Source organism: Ranitomeya imitator, chromosome 2 (genome assembly GCF_032444005.1).
Source record: "Ranitomeya imitator isolate aRanImi1 chromosome 2, aRanImi1.pri, whole genome shotgun sequence".
In the NCBI taxonomy this organism is placed as follows: domain Eukaryota; kingdom Metazoa; phylum Chordata; class Amphibia; order Anura; family Dendrobatidae; genus Ranitomeya; species Ranitomeya imitator.
In genome coordinates, this window is record NC_091283.1 from 87,504,166 (window position 1) to 87,518,429 (window position 14,264).

Consider the following 14,264-nt stretch of genomic DNA (forward strand, 5'->3'; position numbering starts at 1 on the left):
CAACACAGAACGGTGTATAAAAAAATAGATGAGTGGAAACCCATAAGCACAATTTAACAATAATCACTTATATAATTGTGCAAGGTAAGCAATCCCCAAAATCGGGGTATAATAATTCCCTGAGAATTTATACAACAAATAGGTGAAAAAAAAACAGTAGTATCTTAATAAACAAATCCCATAGTAATGTGCAAAAATGCAAAAAAAGGTGTTTAAGTGCTATTTAGTTTAGGGAACTTGGTCCACTTATGTATAGGGGTTTTTTCAGACCTTACACAGTGCCAGCAATGAACAAGGTGCTAAGTGTTAAAAGTAAATAATCCAGGGATAATATTAATAAACATTACCTTAGGGCATCACGCCATCCTGAGTGCACGCACCCACCCAACATGTTTGATCGCAGTGGTCTGGGGGTTAATGTACCAGGAGCGGTCATTGACCACTCCTGGCACATAGTGCAGGATGTCAGCTGTGATAGTGAGCGTGGCTGATCGCATTAGAAGTACTATCCTGTCGGTGGTCATATGACCCATACCACCTCGACGGGATAGTATGTATAATGTCAGAAAGGGGTTAAACTTTCATAACGCTGATCTCTGGTATAATGTATTGCGATGCAACAGCACTGTAATACATCATACCTGTCAGTTTTACACTGACAAAAGCTTCGTAGACCTTGATTTCAGCCTTCTAAATGTTTCAATCGATATTGATCATGACAATTATGGGGTTAAATTGATTGATAGATTCGGTCGAACAGTTACAAAAAGTTTGGGTTCGGGTACTGGTATCTGCACAGCATAGACTATTGCCTTCAGATGACCCCAAAGATAAAAGTCTAAGGGGGTCCGATCAGGAGACTTTGGTGGCCGTTCAACTGTCCCACAATGACCAATCCACTTTCCAGGAAACTGTTCATTAACCCCTTTCTGACATTAGACGAACTATCCCGTCGAGGTGGGGTGGGCCCGTATGACCACCGACGGGATAGTACATCATATGCGATCGGCAGCGCTCACGGGGGGGGGAGCGCGGCCGATTGCGGCCGGGTGTCAGCTGCCTATCGCAGCTGACATCCGACACTATTCTCTTCCGAGCTCTGCCATGCGCCCAAACAGTGGTTTACCCCCACATATGGGGTGTCAGTGTACTCATGACAAATTGTACAACAACTTTTGGGGTCCATTTTCTCCTGTTACCCTTGGTAAAATAAAACAAATTGGAGCTGAAGTAAATTTTTTGTGAAAAAAAGTTAAATGTTCATTTTTATTTAAACATTCCAAAAATTCCTGTGAAACACCAGAAGGGTTAATAAACTTATTGAATATGGTTTTGAGCACCTTGAGGGGTGCAGTTTTTAGAATGGTGTCACACTTGGGTATTTTCTATCATATAGACCCCTTAAAATGACTTCAAATGAGATGTGCTCCCTAAAAAAAATTGTGTTGTAAAAATGAGAAATTGCTGGTCAACTTTTAACCCTTATAACTCCCTAACTAAAAAAAAATTTGGTTCCAAAAATGTGCTGATGTAAAGTAGACATGTGTGAAATGTTACTTATTATGTATTTTGTGTGACATATCTCTGTGATTTAATTGCATAAAAATTCAAAGTTGGAAAACTGCGAAATTTTCAAAATTTTCGCCAAATTTCCATTTTTTTCACAAATAAACGCAGGTAATATCAAAGAAATTTTACAACTATTATGAAGTACAATATGTCACGAGAAAACAGTGTCAGAATTACTTGGATCCGTTGAAACGTTCCAGAGTTATAACTTCATAAAGGGACAGTGGTCAGAATTGTAAAAATTGGCCCGGTCATTAACGTGCAAACCACCCTTGGGGGTAAAGGGGTTAAGGAATGCTCGGACCTGACACCCATAATGTGGTGGTGCACTTGTCTATGCTGTGAAGATACGGGATGTGCAGCACCTGAAACAATGGATACTGGAAGCCTGTGCAAGCATTTCTTCTGCGCTGTGGCTATCAGTGTGTCAAGAGTGGGAGAAGAGGGTTGCATTGACAATCCAACCACAACGGGCAGCACTTTCAACACATTTTATAAGTGGTCATAAACTTTTAAATATCTCATGAAAGAATAAAGTTAAGTTAAACCCAAGCACACCATTGTTTTACTTGTGAAATTCTCAATAAGATAGATGTTTCACATGACCCTCTGTTAGGGCTAGCGGAACGCACCGAGTAGAAATAGATATTTATTATAAATGGTGCGTTCGCAGCCCGGGGTCCACCGTGCAGGGAGAACCTGCTGCTAGTGAATGGTGGCACTGATTGGCGGTATAGACTAGCTCTGTTACCTCACAGAGCAGCCGCGAGAGGAAAGCACTGCGCCCTGTTAGCCTCACAGGAGCACAAGCTTACTGCCAAGCTGATAGCAGTCTGTGGTTATACAACATGCAATCTCCTCACCGGAGAAGCCGGTATTCTAGGGGCTTATTTCAGCCGGGTCCCTGAACACTCTCATACAATCTCCTCACCGGAGGTGCCGGTATTCTAGGGGCTTATTTCAGCTGGGTCCCTGAACACACTTATGCATAACCACACTGGCGCAAAGCACATATGACTTGATACTAGCGCATGGCCGTGCGGCCATGCGAGCCTTAAATAGTTGCAGCATGTTTAGGACCTTACAAAGAAGGACCAATGGAGTGCTGCAGCACCTGAGCATGTGACCCTGGATCTCCACTGAGAGATCTCGCCCTGGGCATGCTCAGAGTGCAAAGCAGGATTTAGTCCTAGCAGCTACAAGGACCTTAGCTGCAGTATCTGATCATGTGACCCTCGATCTCCACTGAGAGATCTTACTCAGGGCATGCTCAGAATGTTAAAAGCAGGACTTAGCCCCAGAAGCGTCCGCTCGCTGCTGCCCAGCACTGACTTCAATGGGAGAAGCAGGAAACGCAGCAGTAACTCTTAGCACAGAGTCAGACTGAGCGAGACGCTGGGATCGACGTCTCCGCTGAGCAGGCTCCACTGCGGCAGGAGAAGAATAGGAGACCGCAGCGGAGATGGCCCAAGATTCCCCCTGTGCAGAGGCAGGAACTCGACCCCTAACACCCTCTTCCCATTGAAAAACATAAAGTTGAATCCAAAATGGCCAACTTCAAAATGGCTGCCATGGTCACCACCTATCTTTAAAAGTTACCCCCCTCCCATATACTAATGTGCCACAAACAGTAAGTTGATATCACCAAATTTTCACATTTTATTTAGGTGTATCCATAAAAATGGCCCACTCTGTACTTTAAATGTCTGATAGAGCAAACTCTGATTCCATGTTATTTGACTGTCACCACCTCGCAGTCCGGTGCGCCTACTTTCTCTTCCCCGCCTGTTCTTACCTCCTCCGGTCCTGTCCTGAGCCAGAAGGGTCATGCTCCGGTCGTCCGCCGGCGCTCCGGGGTCCGTCCCTGCAGACATGCTGTCCGGGTCCTTGCTCCCTTGTCTGCTGCACTTCCTCCTTCCTCTCCCTCTCCTAGGGAGTGCATAGGGGGCGGGCAGGCTAGCTCTCTGGCTTCTTAAAGGGCCAGCCCGACCTTACTCACCACCCCTCCTCCCGGCCTATCACTTTGAGGCTGGAGGGATAAAAGGATCTCAGTCACTTCTGGTCGCCGCCTGGACAACTTCTACTATCCTGAAGTTGCTTCTCCTGGTCTGCTCTAAGCTATTCTTTCCAGTCTCATTTCCCTGACTTACTCTGTGTACCTTTTTCCCTAGATTCGAGCCTGGTCGTCTCAGCAACCCTAGTTTCGGATCCAGTTCGGCTCCCTGCAGTCTTCTGCCTTCATCTAAGTTCCTTGTTCTGCCCTGTTTTTGCCTCTTCATTTCTTCCCTGCCTCCTAGGTCGGTTTTACACAGGTAACTGTCTCATCGGACCTTCTATTGGCGGTCAACGGGAAATCCTTGTATTGGGGTCACTCCAAGCCTTGGACTTCTTAGAGGTTCTCTGGTGATTTGGTCCTGTGGCATTCCTTTGGGGAGTCTTCCCTAGTATATTGGTATTTCTGTACAATAAAGCTTTTGAACCTGCTTTCCTGGTCTGGCTCTCCCTTCCTGGTATCAGCAACCATTGTACTTGCGGTCCAGTGGGTCCACCCGATAGATCCATATATAGGGCATCACATTGACAAGTCAAGGATCCCTTGTCTCCTATTTTGCCAAACGATGAGTCCCTTGGTTACTGCACATAGGAAGAAAATGAGTAAAAGGGAGAAGTCGCACCTGCATCATGGGTATCGCCTAATAGACGGGATTCTAGAATTCTAACTGCCATTTAAATATCAGACACGCATGACATATTTCTTTTAAATCAAAACTAGTTAGACATGTTTTATTCCGTATAAATAACTAAAAAAACACCTTTCAATGTTGGCAAGCGTTTGGGTTGTAATCAATAATGTTTGATGTTTTACTGGTGTTATAAAAGTTGAAACATTTAATTACTAATAATTATATATTTCTAAAACATACAGTGTGTTTTCTTGATACTTTATACTTTTTCCATATCTTGATTTATTCTTTTATCAAAATTTTAAATGATAACGCAAGCATTAAGCAGAAATCCTGCCATGGCCTCAAAGGCATTATGACACCAGTGTATTTGCTGTTTGAAGATGAAGTTACACATGCATGGTGCACAGATATCATTGAAACCTACATTAATCCCCAGTATCCTCAATACATAGCTACTAAACGAAGCAAAGTCAAGTGAAGTATATCTAACAACCTTTATACTTGAATGAGCATATCCTATTTTGTTACTTCGGTGTATTCCTTGTAGTAAAAGCAAAAAAAGATACAAAGAAAAAATTGAAATGCAGGTTTGCATGTAGACACTTTCAGTAATGGCAACACTTTTAAAGCTAGGCTGATTCAGGGTTTTTTTTTATTTATTTTGAACGTAACACAAACTAAAAATGGCTTTTATATTGTTTTCTAGAAAAAAATAAAGTTGATGAGGATCTGACTTATGTTACCCAGCCAATTCTCAGGATGTAATGGGTTTCAAAATAGGGTTTCAAAAATATGCATATGTGATTATGCCAAAAAAATCAAGATCAGAAGAATTTGTTCTGTAATTAAATATTAAATAAATATTCCCTGCCAAAATACAGAATATATAGGAACAGTTTCAAGTAATAAAGTTGCGAAACTAATTTAATAGCCCTAAGATACATAATTAAATAATCCACTTTAAGCATACATTTCCAAAATGTTTCCCTAATATTTTTATTACAAAAATGTGTTTTGAAATGCTGTTACATATTTGTAAACTGTAGCTTATCCTATGCATGATTGTCTGTCATGTATGCTTTCCAAAAACGTTAAAGTTTTTCTTTCAAAATTAGAACCCCCTACCAAAAAAAAACCAGCAAAAAAATACAAGTCCACGCAAAATAATGCTTATAAAGTGTGAAAGTTGTGTCCTGATAAGGATGTCTTCCAAACACTAATTACCATGCTGTTTTGAAGAGCTATGGTGGTAACAAAGAGATAGGCACAGTAGGTGACGTGATGTATATTGCACATGTGCTGGTACTGTTCGTGTACCATCAATTGACATCCTTTGGACTTGAACGTCAATAAAAATACACTTCTTTTTGCACAGATTTTGCAAACAAGTGAAAATAGATTACATTTTATAGTTTCTTTGTTAGTGCTATTTTTGATGGCTTGTACATTGAAAGTTGCTAATAAACAGTGCAGTCTACTGCTACTCATTAATGGACAGGTTGGCGGCAGAGCGCTATGGACCTATTGCTTTTTTCCAAAACCATTAATGTGAATAGAGCTGAACTCCAACATAAGAAAAAATTCCATGGAATAGAGTTCTAGGGCTGGCGGAATGCACCGAGTAAATATAATGATAATAAAGGTGTGTTCGCAGCCCGGGGTCCACCGTGCAGGAGTGGAACCTGCTGCTAGTTAATGGCGCCACTATATGGCGGTACTAGGCCAGAATAGACACGGGTTCCATCACCCGATCTGTATAGGAGCAAACTCTGTTGCTTCACAGAGTCGCAGGGAATAAAGGTAACGCTGTGCCCTATTAGCAGTCACAGGGTGCAGCAAATGGATACTAGTGGGATCCCTGCAATTCACCTCCACTATGCTGGTGATTGATCCCGCTCTGACCCTCTGTGGATTTTGAGCCCACGCCTGAGGATGCATTAATGGCATGCATCTCATTATTTGGTGTCTATGGCAACTCATCAGAAACCATCTAATAGCAAAACTGATGTAAATGCATCTGTAGCCATCAGGCCATCAGGAAAATTCTTTAAGATGGCATTTCAATTTATTGAAGAGATCATGGTACCCAGGCTTTGCTTTCAGAGATCAAGAATCCTCAATGGTAAAAAGGGAAGGCCTTTTTACCATTGAGGATATGCACTGATATTTAATCAGTGCATATCTGTGTCGGTCTTGCTCCTTTTTAGCGTTGTTACATAGTTATACAGGTTGAGAAAAGATGGAGGTCCGTCAATTTCAACCTTTCTCCCTCAATTGTACACTTAATGTAATTGTCAATAATTTAACTGTAACCCATAATGTTAAATGGGTTATATGTGTTTTTTTTTTTTAAAAAGAACAGATGTCATATCATGTGTACATATCCTGATGACATGCTTCTCAGGAGTCAAAGGGAACCTGACCTAATCATGTGTTTAATGCATATTATATTCATTAGGCAAAAAAAGTTTTAATAATAGCAGTTCATTAGTGAATTAGATTCCAGTTGCCTGATATAACATAATAAACCAGAGATACACTTTGAATGAATTTTTAATGCATGTTTACATACAAGTCACATACTTAGACTTGAAATAAATGAGATAATAACTTTTTTTTAAATAGAGGATTTTATTTATAATTAAATTAGACAAGTCACAACTTAAAAGCAAACTCTGAGCTTTCCTAAAAGTCTTTTATATGATGGAATGTGCCCTTGAGTAAAAGTATTGTTGAGACACTGTCAGAAATGGAATACAAAACTGCCAAAGTGATCAGCAATTGTAAAGCATTCACATGCTGGGAAAAAAGTGTCCTTGAGTCTCAAGGTATGCTGAGCATATCAATAGATACACAGAAAACAGGACATACTAAGGTTAGTGAGTACTTTTTTTTTTGTCGTAACATTAAGACAACCCTAGAGACACCAGAACATGTACATCATTCCGTTTTATAAAGAAAATGAGAAAATTCTGACCTTTGCAGAAAGCTCGCAAACGAATCATTCTGCTGTGGAATATAATGAAAGTACTCAAGATGAGGTCTTGAAGAAAAGTAGAGTAAATGTAAGTATTTCATTGTACCTTTGCGAGAACATGAAATAATAGAAACAGTAGGAAATACTGTGTTAATACTGAAATGCAGATATATCATATACATTTGGTTCTACTAAGTTACTAAGAAAATACAAAATGTAAAATTTCATAATTTAAAAGAGACAATTCACTTTCAAACGACCTAAATATAAAATATGAAATTCTACAAATTCCAATTGCCTCATACAATCTTTACACTTATTTTACCCTATTAAATCCTAGGAGTGTTGCATTGATAACATACAAAGCTGCAAAAATGTCCCATTTCTATTCAGAGCTAAAGTAACACAAAATGAGTAAAAAGCAGGTAAAGGAATTTCTGGTACAAAGAAGCAATAAACAGTAGTAGGCACCAACACTTCTGAAGAATAGAAAACCATTAAAGGAAACATGTCAGGAGATTAATATTGCCTTAACCATGGGCATCATGAAATACAGGCAAGTTCCCAATGCAAAGAGTCCATTCATGAAGTGCTTTCATCAGTTTTCAGATGTAAAGCACCTTCAAAACTGAAACTTTTTTTGAGCTATTTCATTCTAGTTTTGACTATCTTCACCAAAGTCAGTGGAACTGGAGGTGGCAATTATGTCAGACCTTTTGCAAGAAATGTTAGTAGAGTCCATTACTGCTGTGACATTTTTAGTGGAAGATCATGCCAAATGTCAGATGTCAAATTTAAAAGACAAGGTGTAGGAGGAATAAATGATGGTTTAAAAAAATGAACATGATGCACTAAGTGTAAAAGAACAATCCGCAAATACTAATCAAGGTGTATACATCAAAGTACAATTTTCATAGAAATATAAATTACCGTATATACTCGAGTATGAGTCGACCCGAGTATAAGCCGACCCCCCCTAATTTTGCCACAAAAAACTGGGAAAACTTAATGACTCGAGTATAAGCCTAGGGTGGAAAATGCAGCAGGTACCGGTAAATGTCAAAAGCAAAAATAGATACCAATAAAAGTTAAATTAATTGAGACATCAGTAGGTAAAGTGTTTTTGAATATCCATATTGAATCAGGAGCCCCATATAATGCTCCATAAAGTTTGATGGGCCCCATTAAATGCTCCATATTAAAATATGCCCCATATAATCCTGCATAAAGGGTAATAAGGGCCCCATAAGATGCTCCATAGACACATTTGCCCAATATAATGCTGCACAAACGTTATGGCCCCATAAGATGATCCATACAGTCACTTGCCCCGTATAATGCTGCACAAACGTTATGGCCCCATAAGATGCTCCATACAGTCACTTGCCCCATATAATGCTGCACAAACATTATGGCCCCATAAGATGCTCCATACAGTCACTGCCCCTTATAGTGCTGCACAATGGTTATGGCCCCATAAGATGTTCAATACAGACACTTGCCCCATATAATGCTGCACAATTGTTATGGCCCCTTAAGATGCTCCATACAGTCACTGCCCCTTATAGTGTTGCACAAACATTATGGCCCCAAAAGATGCTCCATTCAGTCACTGCACATTATAGTGCTGCACAAACATTATGTCCCGATAAGATGATCCATACAGTCACTGCCCATTATAGTGCTGCACAGACATTATGGCCCCATACAGATGCTCCATACAGTCACTGCCCGATTACAGTGCTGCACAAACATTATGGCCCCATAAGATGCTCCATACAGTCACTTGCCCCTTATAGTGCTGCACATTTGTTATGGCCCCATACAGATGCTCCATACAGTTACTGCCCCATATAATGCTGCACAATCGTTATGGCCCCATAAGATGCTCCATACAGTCACTTGCCCCATATGCTGTGGCTGCGATAAAAAAAAAATCATATACTCACCTCTCCGTCGCTCAGGACCCCGGCACTTTCACCTGCTCCTCGTTCGGGTGTGGCTCTGTCCTCAGCACTGATGTTCAGCACGTCATTGTGCCCTCTGACCTGAGCGTCACAGCCAGAGGACGCTGATGACGGAGCCGCACCGGAACGAGGAGAGGTAAATATCGCGCAGCGCTGCGCTCCCCCTCCCCGTATACTTACCTGCTCCTGGCGCGGTGCAGCCCCTGCTTCTCCCGGCGCCGAATATTCTTCCTGTACTGAGCGGTCACCGTTACCGCTAATTACAGTAATGAATATGCGGCTCCACCCCTATGGGAGGTGGAGCCACATATTCAATACTGTAATGAGCGGTACCATGTGACCGCTCAGTACAGGAAGAATATGCAGCGCTGGAAGAAGCAGGGATGCGCAGGGACTGCGCCAGCAGTAGGTGAGTATAATTAGACAGCCCCCGCCCCCCTCACCTGCCGACCCCCGGGTATGACTCGAGCATAAGCCGAGAGGGGGACTTTCAGCCCAAAAAAAGGGCTGAAAAATCTCAGCTTATACTCAAGTATGTACGGTAATATCTTGATCCAGTAATATTTATTGTTTGAAAAATATTGCACAAAAGCCATACTGTAAACATGATAAAGATAAAATAAAATTACATAACACAAAACTCAATGAAGAAGCTGTTGCAAAAATCGTGTTGAAGTTAGTGACGGAGGAATAATTTCAACCATGCAGTCTGGTCTGAATTACGCATCAATTATAATTGTTCTTTTTTCCCTGCATACATTTTTTCACATTAACTTCTTTATCTCCAAGGGTGGTTTGCACGTTAATGACCAGGCCAATTTTTACAATTCTGACCACTGTCCATTTATGAGGTTATAACTCTGGAACGCTTCAACAGATCCTGGTGATTCTGACAATGTTTTCTCATGACATATTGTGCTTCATGATAGTGGTAAAATTTATTTGACATTACCTGCGTTTATTTGTGAAAAAAATGGAAATTTGGCGAAAATTTTAAAAATTTTGCAATTTTCCAAATTTGAATTTTTATGCAAGTAACATTTACCACATGTCTACTTTACATAAGCACAATTTTGGAACCAAAATTTTTTTTTGTTAGGGCGTTATAAGGGTTAAAAGTTGACCAGCAATTTCTCATTTTTACACCTTTTTTTTAAGGACCACATCTCATTTGAAGTCATTTTGAGGGGTCTATATGATAGAAAATAACCAAGTGTGACAGCATTCTAAAAACTGCACCCCTCAAGGTGCTCAAAACCACATTCAAGAAGTTTATTAACCCTTCAGGTGTTTCGCAGGAATTTTTGGAATGTTTAAATAAAAATGAACATTTAACTTTTTTTTCACAAAAAATGTATTCAGCTCCAATTAGTTTTATTTTGCCAAGGGTAACAGGAGAAAATGGACCCTAGAAGTTGTTGTACAATTTGTCCTGAGTACGCCGATACCCCATATATTGGGGTAAACCACTGTTTGGGCACATGGCAGAGCTCGGAAGGGAAGAGGCGCCATTTGACATTTCAATGCAAAATTGACTGGAATTGAGATGGGACGCCATGTTGCGTTTGGAGATCCCCTGATGTGCCTAAACATTGAAACCCCCAACAAGTGACACTATTTTGGAAATTAGACCCCCTAAGCAACTTAGCTACATGTGTAGTGACTGGTGAGCACTTTGACTCATTAAGTGATTCACAGAAGTTTATAATACAGAGCCGTAAAAATAAAAAATCATATTTTTTAACAAAAATGATTTTTCGCCCCCAATTTTTTATTTTTCCAAGAGTAAGAGAAGAAATTGGACCCCAAATGTTGTTGAACAATTTGTCCTGAGTACGCCGACACCCCATATTTGGGGGTAAACCACTGTTTGGGCGCATGGGAGAGCTCGGCAGGGAAGGAGAGCCGTTTGACTTTTCAATGCAAAATTGACAGGAATTGAGATGGGACGCCATGTTGAGTTTGGAGAGCCACTGATGTGCCTAAACATTGAAACCCCCCAGAAGTGACACCATTTTCTAAAGTAGACCCCATAAGGAACTTATCTAGAGGTGTGGTGAGCACTTTGACCCACCAAGTGCTTCACAGAAGTTTATAATGCAGAGCCGTAAAAATTAAAAATCATAAAAAATGATGTTTTCGCCCACAAATATTTTTTCCAAAAGGGTAAGAGAAGATATTGGACCCCAAAAGTTGTTGAACAATTTGTCCTGGGTACGCCGACACCCCATATTTGGGGGTAAACCACTGTTTGGGCGCATGGGAGAGCTCAGAAGAGAAGGAGAGCCATTTGACTTTTCAATGCAAAATTGACAGGGATTGAGATGGGACGCCATGCTGCGATTAGAGAGCCACTGATGTGCCTAAACATTGCAACCCCCCACAAGTGACACCATTTTGAAAAGTAGACCCACTAAGGAACTCATCTAGATGTGTTGTGAGAGCTTAGAACCCCCAAGTATTTCACGACAGTTTATAACGCAGAACCGTGAAATTAAAATTTTTTTTTTTTCCAACAAAAATAATTCTTTAGCCCCCCAGTTTTGTATTTTCCCAAGGGTAACAGGAGAAATTGGACCCAAAACTTATTGTCCAATTTGTCCTGAGTATGCTGATACCAAATATGTGGGGGGAACCACTGTTTGTGCGCATGGGTTGGCTCGGAAGGGAAGAAGCACCATTTGGAATGCAGACTTAGATGGAATGGTCTGCTGGTGTCACATTGCGTTAGCAGAGCCCATAATGTACCTAAACAGTAGAAACCCCACACAAGAGACCCCATATTGGAAACTAGACCCCCAAGGAATGTATCTAGATGTGTTGTGAGAACTTTGAACCCTCAAGTGTTTCACTACAGTTTATAACGCAGAGCTGTAAAAAATAAAAAATCTTTTTTTTCCACAAAAATTATATTTTAGCCCCCAGTTTTGTATTTTTCCAAGGGCAACAGTTGAAATTGGACCCGAAAAGTTGTTGTCCAATTTGTGCTGAGTACGCTGATGCCCCATATGTGGGGGGAACCGCCGTTTGAGCGCATGGCAGAGCTCGGAAGGGAAGGAACGTCATTTGGAATGCAGACTTAGATGGATTGGTCTGCAGGCGTCACATTGCATTTGCAGAGTACCTAAACAGTAGAAACCCCCAACAAGTGACCCCATATTGGAACTAGACCCCCCAAGGAACTTATCTAGATGTGTTGTGAGAAATTTGAACCCCTAAGTGTTTCACTACAGTTTATAACACAAAGCCGTGAAAATAAAAAATCTTTTTTTTCCGCAAAAATAAATTTTAGCCCCCAGTTTTGTATTTTCCCAGGGGTAATAGGAGAAATTGGACCCCAAAAGTTGTTGTCCAATGTGTCCTGAGTACGCTGATACCCCATATATTGGGGTAAACCCCTGTTTGGGCGCACGGGAGAGCTTGGAAGGGAAGGAGCACTGTTTTACTTTTTCAATGCAGAATTGGCTGGAAATGAGATTGGACACCATGTCGCGTTTGGAGAGCCCATGATGTGTCTAAACAGTGGAAACCCCCCAATTATAAACCCTAATCCCAATGGTAACCCTAACCACACCCCTAACCTTGACACACCCCTAGCCCTAATCCCAACCCTATTCCCAACCGTAAATGTAATCCAAACCCTAACCCTAACTTCAGCCCCAACCCTAACTGTAGCCTTAACCCTAGCCCCAACCCTAACCCTAACCCTAGCCCTAACCCTAACTCTAGCCCTAACCCTAGCCCTAACCCTAAACCTAACCCTAAACCTAACCCTAGCCCTAACCTTAGCCCTAACCCTAACCCTAACTCTAGCCCTAACCCTAACCCTAACCCTATCCCTAGCCCCAACCCTAACCCTAGCCCTAACCATAACGGGAAAATGGAAATAAATACATTTATTTAATTTTTTAACTTTTCCCTAACTAAGGGGGTGATGAAGGGGAGTTTGATTTACTTTTATATCGGGTTTTTAAGCGGATTTTTATGATTTGCAGCTGTCACACACTAAAAGACGCTTTTTATTGCAAAAAATATTTTTTGCGTTACCACATTTTGAGAGCTATAGTTTTTCCATATTTGGGTCCATAGAGTCATGTTTTGTCTTGTTTTTGCAGGACGAGTTGATGTTTTTATTGGCAACATTTTCGGGCATGTGACATTTTTTGATCGCTTTTTATTCCGATTTTTGTGAGGCAGAATGACCAAAAATCAGCTATTCATGAATTTCTATTGGGGGAGGCGTTTATACCGTTCCGCGTTTGGTAAAATGGATAAAGGAGTTTTATTCTTCGGGTCAGTATGATTACAGCGATACCTCATTTATATTTTTTTTATGTTTTGGCGCTTTTATACGATAAAAACTATTTTATAGAAAAAATAATTATTTTTGCATCGCTTTATTCTGAGGACTATAACTTTTTTCTTTTTCCTTTGATGATGCTGAATGTTGGCTCGTTTTTTGTGGGACAAAGATAACGTTTTCAGTGGTACCATGGTTATTTATATCCATCTTTTTGATCGCGTGTTACTCCACTGTTTGTTTAGCGAAATGATACTAAAGCGTTGTTTTTTGCCTCTTTTTTACGGTGTTCACTGAAGGGGTTAACTAGTGGGACAGTTTTATAGGTCAGGTCGTTACGGATGCGGCAATACTAAATATGTGTACTTTTATTGTTTTTTAATTTAGATAAAGAAATGTATTTATAGGAACAATATATATATATTTTTTTAGGAATTTTTTTTTTATTTTTTTTACACATGTGAATATTTTTTTACACTATAATATTGCCCAGGGGGGGGCATCATGTGATAGTTTAAGATCGCTGATCTGACACTTTGCTGTGCACTGTGCCAGATCAGCGATCTGACGTGCACAGCAAGGAGGCTTCCTGGCGCCTGCTCTGACCCGGATGCAGCCCAGCGACCATTTTGGATCTGGGCCTGCTGCAGGGAGGAGGTAAGAGACCCTCGCAGCAAAGCAAGCACATCGCGTTGCTCCGAGGATCTCAGGGAAGCACGCAGGGAGCCCCCTCCCTGAGCGATGCTTCCCTATACCGCCGGAAC